This window comes from Camelina sativa, chromosome 3 (assembly GCF_030686135.1).
Source record: "Camelina sativa cultivar CO46 ecotype springtype chromosome 3, ASM3068613v1".
Lineage (NCBI taxonomy): Eukaryota > Viridiplantae > Streptophyta > Magnoliopsida > Brassicales > Brassicaceae > Camelina > Camelina sativa.
The window spans coordinates 19,543,674-19,555,402 of NC_141882.1; the positions used below are offsets into that span (position 1 = coordinate 19,543,674).

The 11,729-nt window shown below is 38.6% G+C and overlaps 1 non-coding gene across 1 annotated transcript; it reads left to right on the forward strand.

Moving 5' to 3' along the window:
* The first annotated feature begins 276 nt into the window (after positions 1-276).
* On the forward strand, positions 277-383 carry LOC147947542 (small nucleolar RNA R71). Its single transcript, XR_015595621.1, has one exon. It is a non-coding gene; the product is annotated as a small nucleolar RNA R71 (small nucleolar RNA).
* The last annotated feature ends 11,346 nt before the right edge of the window (positions 384-11,729 follow it).

Sequence of the window (11,729 nt, forward strand, 5' to 3'; positions counted from 1 at the left end):
ATGGACTTGGACTGGCTTAGGAGTATCTTGTCAAGTTTCTCATTGACCATCTTCAAATCCTTCTTATACTTGTCCTCTTGATCAGTTGAGGAGCCCCTTATGGTCCTATCATAATCCTCATTATAATTGCCATCAGATTGAGCAAGATTCTCAACTAATTCCCATCCTTCTTCCACATTCTTGTTGAGGAAGTTTCCATTAGAGGCTGTATCAAGAAGCATTCTTATCTTGGGAAGCACTCCTCTATACAAGGTGCTTAGAAGTGACTCATTGCTGAAGCCATGGTGAGGACACTGAGTCTGGAATCCTTTAAACCTCTCCCAAGCTTCACAAAAGCTCTCATTATTCCTTTGAGCAAACCCAGAAATTTCATTCCTCAACCTAGCAGTCCTTGCATTGGAGAAGAACTTGGCCAGAAAAGCTTTCTTGCATGCATCCCATGTGGTGATAGCTCTAGTAGGAAAAGTCTTCTCCCAAAGGTGAGCTTTGTCTCCAAGAGAAAATGGGAAGAGCCTTAATTTGAATCCATCTTCACTCACTCCATTGATCTTTGTGAGTCCACATATTCTATCAAACTCATCAAGGTGATCTAGTGGATCCTCCATTGGCAACCCATGAAATTTGTTGGCTTGTATCATTGAGATCAATCCACTCTTGATCTCAAAGTTATTGTTTGCTACTGAAGGTGGCACAATTCCAGCCCTTTGGTTGTGGGTATTGGGTGCATCTCCTGCACCAATGTGCCTTGGTCTCTGCTCATGGATAGCTGGTTGCTGCATGATGTCTTGACCTTGTTGTTGTTGAACTACTCTTCCTTGCTTATGTCTCAAACCCTTTTGTAGCCTGTGGATGTTGTCAATAGGCTGTTGAAGACTATCTTTGCCTTTTGACCTTGTGTGCATCAACAAACTCTACTACAGACTCGAACAGGTACACGGTCGAGCGCAGGCTCGAGTGGGTGGTCGAGTCGACTCGGAAGTAATGGCTATTTAGATCCGGCTTCTGGCTCGATCAAGTGCTCGATCACAGCTCGGTCGAGTGGTGGTCGAGTAGGTGGTCGAGTGGGTACCTGAAACACAAAACAGCCAAGCAAAGGAAGATTCGAGTTCAGTAACTTCACAAGTGTTTAAACGAACTTAATCTTAGACTAATAATGATCCTAAATGTCACAAAACACACTCAAATGGGCAACGACGCCAAATTGAAACTGACTTTCTTTGTGGTGTGGTGAATGAATGATGTATGGAATGATGATGTATGGAATGAATAGAAGTCAGGGTGTTTCAATTCCCCTTATGCAATTGTAGTATAAGAGGTGTCAATCCAATCTGAGTGTTTGTGAACAATCAAGATGTGCATATGAGTCTAAGTCAAGCCAATTGTAAAGATTGTTTGTCACTAACAATCCTATAATGAGATATGAAATGTAGAAAGTAAAAACAACTAGAACAAGATACTAAATGCAAACAGAACAGACAAATTAAAGCTATAATGAAACTAGAACAGAAGTAGACACTATGCTGATGAACTAATGCAAGACAAGTAATGAACATAAAACTAAGTGAATGCAATGGAAATGAAACAGAAATGAAACAAGACAATCACAAATCATAAACACAAGTTCTGGGGATGAACTCGAGCAGCACTCGACCGAGTGTAGGTCGAGTACAGGGTCGAGCTAGACTAAACGTGAAAACAGAGCAACACAAGAAAAACAAAGCAATGCAAAAACTAATCAAACAACAAGCAAGCAATGATATTTAGACTAAGATATTAATAAACAAAGAAGGCCTTGAGGAGGGATTCATGGGCTGAGCTAATCATTGTGGTTATCTAACTTGGTCAACAAATCTCAAGCAAACTTTGAGCTGATCTCTAGACATACTATTCTAAGACATGTTTAATCCACTCTCATGACAAGAAACAATCAAACCTATGCATTTCTAGACTTGTTCTCACAAAGTAAAGAATCTACACAAGAAGGCATTAAGCAATACATCTCAAACCAAACAAGACTTCTAATCTCTTAGCAAGCCTAATGGTAAGCTCTAGATCTAGCCTTATCTATGCTCCTTAGACATTGGTGTGATGCTAAGATGCTTGAAATCAAACCCTACCTTCCCAGATATAGGATCAACATTAAGAACATCTAGCCTAGAAGAGATCTACAATAATCAAGCTTGACCAAATCAAATAAACCACAAGATCAACCCAACCTAACCCATCCTCAAGGTCCTAAGCAAACTACTCACAAGAACACATGGTGAAATATGTCAAAAACCCAGAAAATATTGAAACTTGCATCATTAGAAAGATGAAACAGAGATCTACAATATTGATGAAGAAATAAAACTCGAAATCTTAATATTTTGAAAGTTATGAAACAAACAAAATACAAGAATCTAGTCTTTCTTTCTTAAACAAGTACAAAAACTAAAATAAAAGAAAGTGCAAAAGGAATAAAATCTAAAAAAGGTAAAAACTAGGTTTTAGACTCTCTAAAAAGCTGGACTCCTCTGGTGGCTGCAGGTACAAGGGCCTAATATAGGAGGTGAGGTGGAAGCCCTAAAAATACAAAAAGTCAAAGCAGTCAACGGCTCGGTCAACTCGACCAGTGCTCGGTCGAGTCCTTCTCAGCACACGGTCGAGTGGTGGTCGAGTGTGCGGTCGAGTTGGACTCCGGACCTTGATTCTACAGCCTTAACTTTCTTGTTTTCTCCTCAGGATTGTTTTACTTCTCCTCAGCATTGCTTCCATGCTCCTTAAGCTCCAAAATCACCTGTTTATGCATGAAAAGATGCAAATGCTATGAAACTATATTCTAATGCATGATTAGTCATAAAGCTACACAATAATGGCCTAAATGGATAGCAAAAGATGCAAAATTTGTGAATAAACTAAGGGAAAACAATTCTTACTAAGTTTATGCATGACCCCCAAATCCAATTTTAAAGTAAGAAAAATTCTTACTAATTTTTCCACCGATGAAAATGATCCCAAAACCCCCAAAATCACACATGCAAGGCCTTCATTCTTGCAGCTGATTTGTAAAAAAATTTTCACCGATCAAATGATCCCAAAACCTCCAAAATCACGCATGCAAGACCTTTCACACTTGCAGCTGTTTTTTTTTTTATAAATATTTTCTTTTAGACTTCATGCACTTCTCCCCCAAGAATGCATTCAACCCCGTTAACACTTCTTGTCTTCATGTAATCTCACTAGATCTACATGCACCAAGGAAAAAAAATGCAACATGCAACACACAAGGGCTGATGCAAGAGCTAGAAAGCTCATGCATCTCCCACAACCAACAAACCACAACTCACCTTGGTTTTGGAAAGAACTTGTCCAGATTGATCTTCACCACACCAACACCGATCTGACAGTACTTCCCCTTGTTCTTTAGCTTATACCTCCGGCGAGACTTTTTCTTCTTCCTCTTTCTTGCTAAAAAATCTCTTGGTTTTACTCTAAGAAATTTTGTATAGTTTTGGTGTCTTTGAGAGGTTTTTGGTCGAAAATGAGAGCAAAGAGGGCTATTTATAAGATCCTTGGTCGAACTCTTGGGCTAGGCAGGTTGTAAAAGTGTGGCGACAAATGTCTCCTTTTTCGTATGGATTTTGCCTTTTTTTTTTAATCTTGGCTGCATGTGGCACGTGTATCTCACATGCTGGACGAAGGAGACTTAAACCTTCTCCTTATCCTTCCTTTAAACTTTTTACCAACATCCCCAATCATCTAACGTCGAACGCCCTCGATGTCCCATGGTTCGCTTCGGTTCTACGACTTTTGGCCATTTCGAGACTTGGTGACTTGCTCCACAAGTTTACTCGGTCGTTCCTCGAGATTTTTCTTTCTCCATCTTTCCGAACCTTTTCCGAGTTCTTCTATCGAGTTTCCTTGTCCAGTCCATACTCATTGATACAGATCACTACATTTTACCCCCCTGAAAAGAATTCGTCCTCGAATTCTAATGTCTCGATCATTCTCTCTGTGATGTCCATAACTTATTGTCAACTGTGTTTTCCTCCGAATGTTTCCGTGACCACCGTTGACATCACCGTTGGAACATTAACTCGATCGACTGGCGTCAATCAAAAGCTTCTACATCTCCATTCTTACATAATTTTCTTTAATCCATACTTCTCTAGGTTATTGTTTTTTCAACATAACCAGCGTATGCAATCCTCCTAGATCCGTCTTCATACTCCTCGATCTTTGTTATTGTATCGTCCCTGTCCGGTACATTTTACTTTCACCATTTGTCTCCGGAACCTTCACTAATCTTCCCTGATCATCTTGAGCATTTATTCGCATTTCTTAGTCGTACTCGTGACTTGATGTGAACTTCTCCATTCACCCTTTCAAGTTGGTTCAATGGAACCCTACTTGGTTCTTGCCACTTGGTAAAGCGTTTACCTTGCGCTCCTTCTCCTCCATTATTATTATTAATTTTTTTTGCATCCTCTTTTTCGTACTTAGTCGATTCTTTCGTCAGACTAATACGCCATTTCGATTCTCACACCACTCTCTTGGTATGGCTCTGTCTCTTGCCCATAACTTAGCCTCATCCTTATTTTCCCAACTTTATTGTCCCTCCCAGATCAATCATTTTAGCTTTTCCCAAAATTTTCTGTAGCATTCTCTCTTTCCCAATCGGATTGTCCTTCCTGGATCAATCGTTTCGACCTTCCCTCAAGTTTGCCTCCGAGAAAATTCTCTCTTCTCCTTTTTTTATCACCAATTTCCTTTGTCTCGCCTCAACTAATTCGAGTGTCCTCCCGATCACTCTCAATCTGTTCGGGCAATTGTGTCCTTGGTGCCCAAATGCACGACACTCCATACATACCACAAGATCTCCCAGACCTGGAGTGTACAGGTTTGCCCTCCAACAATATAGGACTCGGTGTTCGTTCTCTCCACACGCCACACAATAGGCCGTGTTTCTCAATTGTACTCGAGAAGGATTGGTCACTCTCTTCTTGGCCTGAACTCTAGTCCTCGGCATTCCCCTCAAGGGTCGCATCTCCTCACGGCTTGTTGGTTCTATGATATCGTTCAATTACTTTGACCGCTTTTCACTTCCTTGTCCGTGTTCCAATCGGACAACGTCATTTCTTAGATGGCCTTCCCCGGCTAACTTCTTAACCAAATCCATCATGGAGTCCTTTAGTTCCTGGCCCACTACTTCCACTTGGTCACCTCTTGGTTCTGGGTCATGTACCATCTCTTGGTCCCTTCTAGGTTCACTTCCGGTGGTTATATCATGATCCTCTTTGGGTTCACCCTCGACTTCTCTTGTACCACCCTCCGTGTTCTCGTTCTCATCCTCTTGTTCTTGATCTTGGCTTGGATCCACTTTGGCTATTGGTATGGGATAGCTCTCGGGTTCTGCGCCGGCCATACCCTCATGCTCATCCTCTGGCTCTGTCTCGACCACTCTCAAACATCTCATCAAGGCATCATTGTTTATCTCAACTTCGAGTAGCATCGGATCCTATTGGCCCATTCTCCTTGCTACATATATTTAGTTCTCCATTTCTTGTGCTTCAGCACTCTGGTCTGGTCCATCACAAACTAGGCTTGCCCTTGATATTGGGTCAGCCATTGACTCATCAAGATCTGGTACTGGTACCGGTACCGCCACTGGCTCAGATTGAGCTTCCTCCATTGGTCTTCTTTAAACTTCAACTATGATGGTTGGTATGCCCTCCTCATCACTAGACAAGATCTCCATGACTTTCAAGTACTCCTCCTGGTCACTATAACTCGAAATAGGGTCCCCATCACCCTCAGCTCCATCCGCACTCACATTGGTTCCAACTCTGGCGTTGGTCTCGACCCCAACATTGGTCTCGACTCCGGCATGTCCCTTGTCATCCGAGTCCTCCATAATGTTTGATAACATATCCAGGACTTGATTCCTATTCCCTTTCCTTTCTTCCTCCGGCACCGTATCCGCAACTATCACGGTTAGGCCACGTCCATCTATAATAATTTGGATCTGGCTCGGTACTTCTAACTCACTTGAAGTTGCCTGGTCATTCAAACCATCATTCACTTTCTCATCCTGCTCATAACCATCAATCAACCCCTCAAGACTCCAACTATCCGGGTCTATGGTGGCATGGGTACTTTCCGTCTACGTCGAAAAATAACCATTATGGTAACTCGGCTCCTCCTGCCCTGGACCTTGTCCCCCTGGACCATTACTGTCATTCACGCCGCCTGAAGAATTCTGCACCAAAACAAGGCAATTGCTAGTTTATTCTACTACTCTCTTAAAACTAAACAAGCAATAACCGGTTTCAAATTGATATGTGTGAATCTTTTACTTGGTAAAACCAATTGAAAAGCCCAAGTGTACACGAGATTTTAAACGCGCTTTGATACCACCGTTGTAAGGCCCCTGAACCGTCCCACCGGCTGGACAAACCGCATAGTAGCCCGGAAGACGTTACGAGAGGACAACTGCCCGCGATCTGGTCGAGGTTCCACCAACGAATTAGGCTCCCCAGCCAGTCCACTGGCAGCCGCCTACCCGCTACGTACGTCCCTTAGGGTTTTTAACCCTTGGAACGCAGGCGACGTTGTGCTGGTCCGGACTAGACCGTACCATTTCCACTTGTCCAAATATATATATGAAAATCTCTCGTTTTATTACTTAAGTAAAATGTTTACAAATTAAACAAAAATACTTAAGCAAAACAGTTGGATCCATTCAAAGAAAAACATGTTAAATAAAACATAGGATTTTGCATCACAACACAAAAACACCCTATCCGGATTTAGTGAGAAATGCCACTTTTAAAACTAAAGTTGTGAGAAATGCCACTTTTAGTTTTTCTTTTTAGAAATGCCACTTTCTCTTTTTATGCCATATGATGAAAAGACGTTTCTACCCTTTTAAAGAAAGAGATGATTTAAGCAAAAAAAAAAATCAGACGAGTAGCGTTAATTTTGTGGCACAAAACACATACTTGTAGAACTTCTAGTGGACCAGATCAACGCACATTCATGTTTAGTCCATGTCCAATTTTTCCTTCGACCTCTGAAGTGGACTAGATCCACTTGGTTGGACTCTACTTGTCCACCTCCAGGTCTGACGACGCATGTATCGATCTTATTGTGCTTTTAGTGGACTAGATTTAACGCTCAAAAGGTTTTTGTCCACCACATTTATGTCCTTCGCTTTTTTTAGTAGACATTATCCAATTGGTTGACAACACTTTTCCATCCCAATTATATCATTCGTTCTCTTAATGGACCATATCCGCTTGGTTGACGATACTTGTCCATCAATAACATGAAACCATTTTTCCACCCTGTAAGCTTGCTGCCACAAACCGATCTTATTGTGCCTCCGTTGGACTGGATTATACGCTCGAACAAGTTAGTGAACCATATTTTGTCCTTCGATCTCCTTGGTGAACCATATCGGCATGGTTAACAACATTTGTCCATCAATAACTTAAAACTTGGTCTACCTCTGCAGGTGACGCACATACAGAATCTTACGACCGAGCAGTGGATGTAATATGTTATTCACCTATGCAAGCTGTCATCCCCAACCAAGCGAGGTGAATATTATAGAACACTATGGAGGTTTGCACCGCCGTACAAATTGACTGAGATGGAAGAAGATGAGTATGGAGGTTAGCAGCACCACCGTAGAGAGCAACTGAAATGGAAGAAGATGAGCACAGAGGATTGCAAAACCGCTGTGTATGGCAACTGAGATGGTAGAAGATGAGAAGCCTTAAGTTAGAATAAGAGATCTGAGATTTGCAACAAAAAAAAAAAATTGAGATCTGGGAAAAAAGTTTGCCTTTCAACTCCCGTAAAAAGAAAAACAAAAGCAATTAATTAGTTTTGGGTTAAAAAAGAGAATGATATAATGGTATTTTAGATATTGGGCTGTGGCAGGTGGGGAAAGACTTTATCAGAAATGGCATTGGGGAAAAACTTTGGTACTGTGTATGGCAGAACTAATAATTTTCTCTTTCTAAGCTGGTTTGGTGGGACATGTTCTTCTGGAGTGGAGATCTGGTGCTAGAAATGAAGGAGAAGCCTTCTAAGTGTTGGATTTGTCAGTTTGGGTCAGAAACTTTCTTTAAAAGAGGTGAGTGCATGATCATGGCTGATCTAAGCCTTAGAATCCTTTGTTTTGCTTCATTTATGGCTGTTTGTGATGTTTTCTTGTATGCTTTTGGTTGGATTGTGGTTCCCATGAGTTTTCAGCGCTTTTGGGTGAGTTTCAGATGATTAGGAGGAGATGGAAAACGGTTTTTCGACTTTCGGGTTCGAGTAGAATGAGTCTGCAGAGTCAGTGTCGATTGACATCAAGGAGGAGTGTCGATCGACATTAAGGGGCAGTGTCGGTCGACACTGAGGGGTAGTGTTGGTCAACATCAAGGACCAGTGTCGGTCGACATCAACCACTTCAGCAGGCAGCTGGTACTTGTTTCTTGGTTTGTTTGTGTTTGTTTGTAGTTTGTTAAACGTTGGTTTCTCAGTTGCTTACGTGTATCGCTCAGTAGATAGGAGAAGTGCCTCACTAAGTATTTGTGATAATACCTACACATCTCAATTGTTGTTTGTGGGGTGCAGGTATGTGGTGTGGAAGCATGACGATGAGGAGGAGGATGATCTAGGGTCTCGTTAATGTGTTGTTGGTCTTGGTTATGTTTATTAATGTTGGAACCTCGTTTAGTAGCATACTAGGTTGTTGGTTAGAATGGTTAGGAATGCTCTGGTTGTTTATAGATAAACGGGTCAGGTAATTTTTTTAAAACTGTGACACCCCGGTTTGAGAGACATGCGTAGAGGTTTAAAATAATTGACTTAGCCACCTATGTCACCAAAGTGCACTTATCTTTTCGGTCAAAGGTCTTGAGAGAACTCTAGAGTTAAGCGTGCTTGAGCTGGAGTATTCTCATGATGGGTGACCTTACAGGAAGTGACTGTCGGAACTGTCCGAGTGAGGACAAAATACATGGACAGATCATGTGGTGATTTGTAGGGACGATAACAAGTATTTAAAGCCTCCCGAACGTAGTAAACTGACTGTCGGATATAGATAGGCTCACGTGCCTAGTGAGAGGACGTGAGACCCATTAAGGAACGTGGACCCATGGACTGGGATTGGACATGGGGTCCACTAAGAGGTGGTGGTCGGAGGGTTACAAGTGATATCTGAGCCGAATCCAGACGAGTGTGGAGTCGTGTGGGCTCACACCGTCGGGGGTGACAGTCTTGGTGCGCAACGAGGACGTTGCGATCTATTAGTGAGGGTGAATTGTGACACCCCAGTTTCAAAGACTTGCATAGAGGTTTAAAAGAATTGATTTGGCCACCTATCTCACCAAGTGCACTTATCTTTTCGGTCATGGGTTCTGAGAGAAATCTAGAGTTAAGCGTGCTTGAGCTGGAGTAGTCTCAAGATGGTGACCTTCCGGGAAGTGACTATCGGAACTGTGAGAGTGGGGACAAAACACTAGGAAAGATCATGTGGTAATTTGTAGGGACGGTAATCAGGTTCATTAAAGAAGGTAGGCCCATGGACTGAGATTGGACAATAGGCCCACTAAGAGGTAGCGGTCGAGACGTTCCAAAAACCTTCTTTGATTTTTGTTTGGTGAGGTAAAACCTTCTTGATTAAATACATGATAATGCTCCTTTTAGCCTTGAAATGATACCAAATACCAAAAACATTATAAGACCACATATAAAATGGGTAAAAAATACAATGTTATCAAGACCCAAACATTTATAAGATATCACAAGGTTTCATAAAATTTTATAGTGTATTTATAAGTGTTCTTAAATTGTAAAAGATATTTGTAAAGTTTATACACAAATAGAGATAGTTTTTGTATGTTTAGATATGTATTTGGATATATCTCCAATACTTAAAGAGCAATTTTAAAAAGTTGTGAGGAAGAGATATTTAAAAAAAAAAGATTGGAAAAATACAATTCTCAAAAAATTTATTTTTGTTTTTTTGTTGTTTGATTAATATTACTTTAAATTTACTCATATAAACAAACATGATTAATATAAACCTTTACCTTTTCATCGTAAACACATGTTACACAAAATTAAATGTGTATACATCTTATATTTAATATTATGAAAATTTAATATTTAATGTGTACAAAAAGATTAATTGATAATTTCATATTTTAATTAAGTAAAATATTACTATTACAGTACTTTTTATAAATTGTTAACGTTGAGGTGATAAATATTTTCGTAATATTTTCGAAAATATTAATTTATCCAAATAGTAGTTTATTAAATATTAATTTACTAAGATTATATTATCACTATAGATTCTAGTGAAAAGCGCTTAAGTTTTAGTCATTCTCTATAAATTAATAGAGAAAAATTCTTAAAAATTATGATGAGGTGTCGTCAGAGAGCTCAAAACACTATTTAGCTAATCACTCTCATTAGTTAATATTAAATATAATTCATGCCTCTAATTTCACTAAAAAAATTAAAACAATTTGTTATATCTCAAATTCTATAACGTCTACCTATTTTCCTAACATACTTTGGGAAACGTTTCAAAATTATCATATAAAATATAATATCTGTGAAGTGACTTTCGTGTAGTGACCAATGCTAAGTCTTTAATGCATAAGACACTATCACACCAGGAATCGAGTCCCGCTCCCTATAGATGTAAGGATTTGGCTAATAGGCCGGCTTGTTGTGGCTTAATGGTTCACAAAAAAACAAAATCTAACGTCTAATTTAATTAGGAAAAATAGTATTACTTCTATCTTTACATTAAAATACCAAAAATTCATTCTTTAAAGTATAAAAAACGTTTTCCATTGTAATTTTTACTATATATTTAATGAATACTAATATGAAAATACTAAGATAAATTTATATGTTGTTAAATACTTATATATTTCATTTCATATTATTCATTTCTTGATTAAAATATCAATTTATTAAAGTTGAATGAAAATATTAAAAAGAGTTTACAATTTGAAAAAGTTAAAGTCATAAAAATTCGTAACTAAAAAAGAACTTTAGAAAATTAGCACAACAAAATATTTCCCAAATAATCCGAAATTGCTTAAATTAGCGAAAATCCTAAATAGAATTGTTCCCTCCTACAAATACGTCACTTGATTTACCTTTATTTCAAAAAAAATAATCTTACAATTAGTTTAAATCGAATAGTCTAATAAACATTGCCTTATCTATTTAATTGTGTACTGATTTAAATAATAATGGGAAGCATAAAAATTATGAATTTGATTAAAACACAAAAGAAATTTTGTCATATGTAAAAAATTTTGTTCATTCACAAATTAATTTAAAGTTTGAGAGTATATGATATATATAATTTAATATCATGAAATGATTAAAAATTGACTTAATTTTGTATTGTAAGAGAGGTAATATATTGTCCTGTCATACTATTTGATGCTTATAAATATTCAAATTTTCTGATTTTTTTACCAAACTTGATGAGTTTTAGTGACAAAGATATATTAGTTATACTTCATTTCACTTTTCACTAATATAATTTTCATGCATTGTAATTCATTTTTTATGTGTGACTCTATATTATTATAATTGACAAATCAGATAACGAATAAATATAGATTTTTTTATTTTACCAACTAAAATAGACTTACAAAATTATATTTTAAATTGAAAAATAGTAAGTCATTAAAGTTATTGTACCGAATATAGTTGAA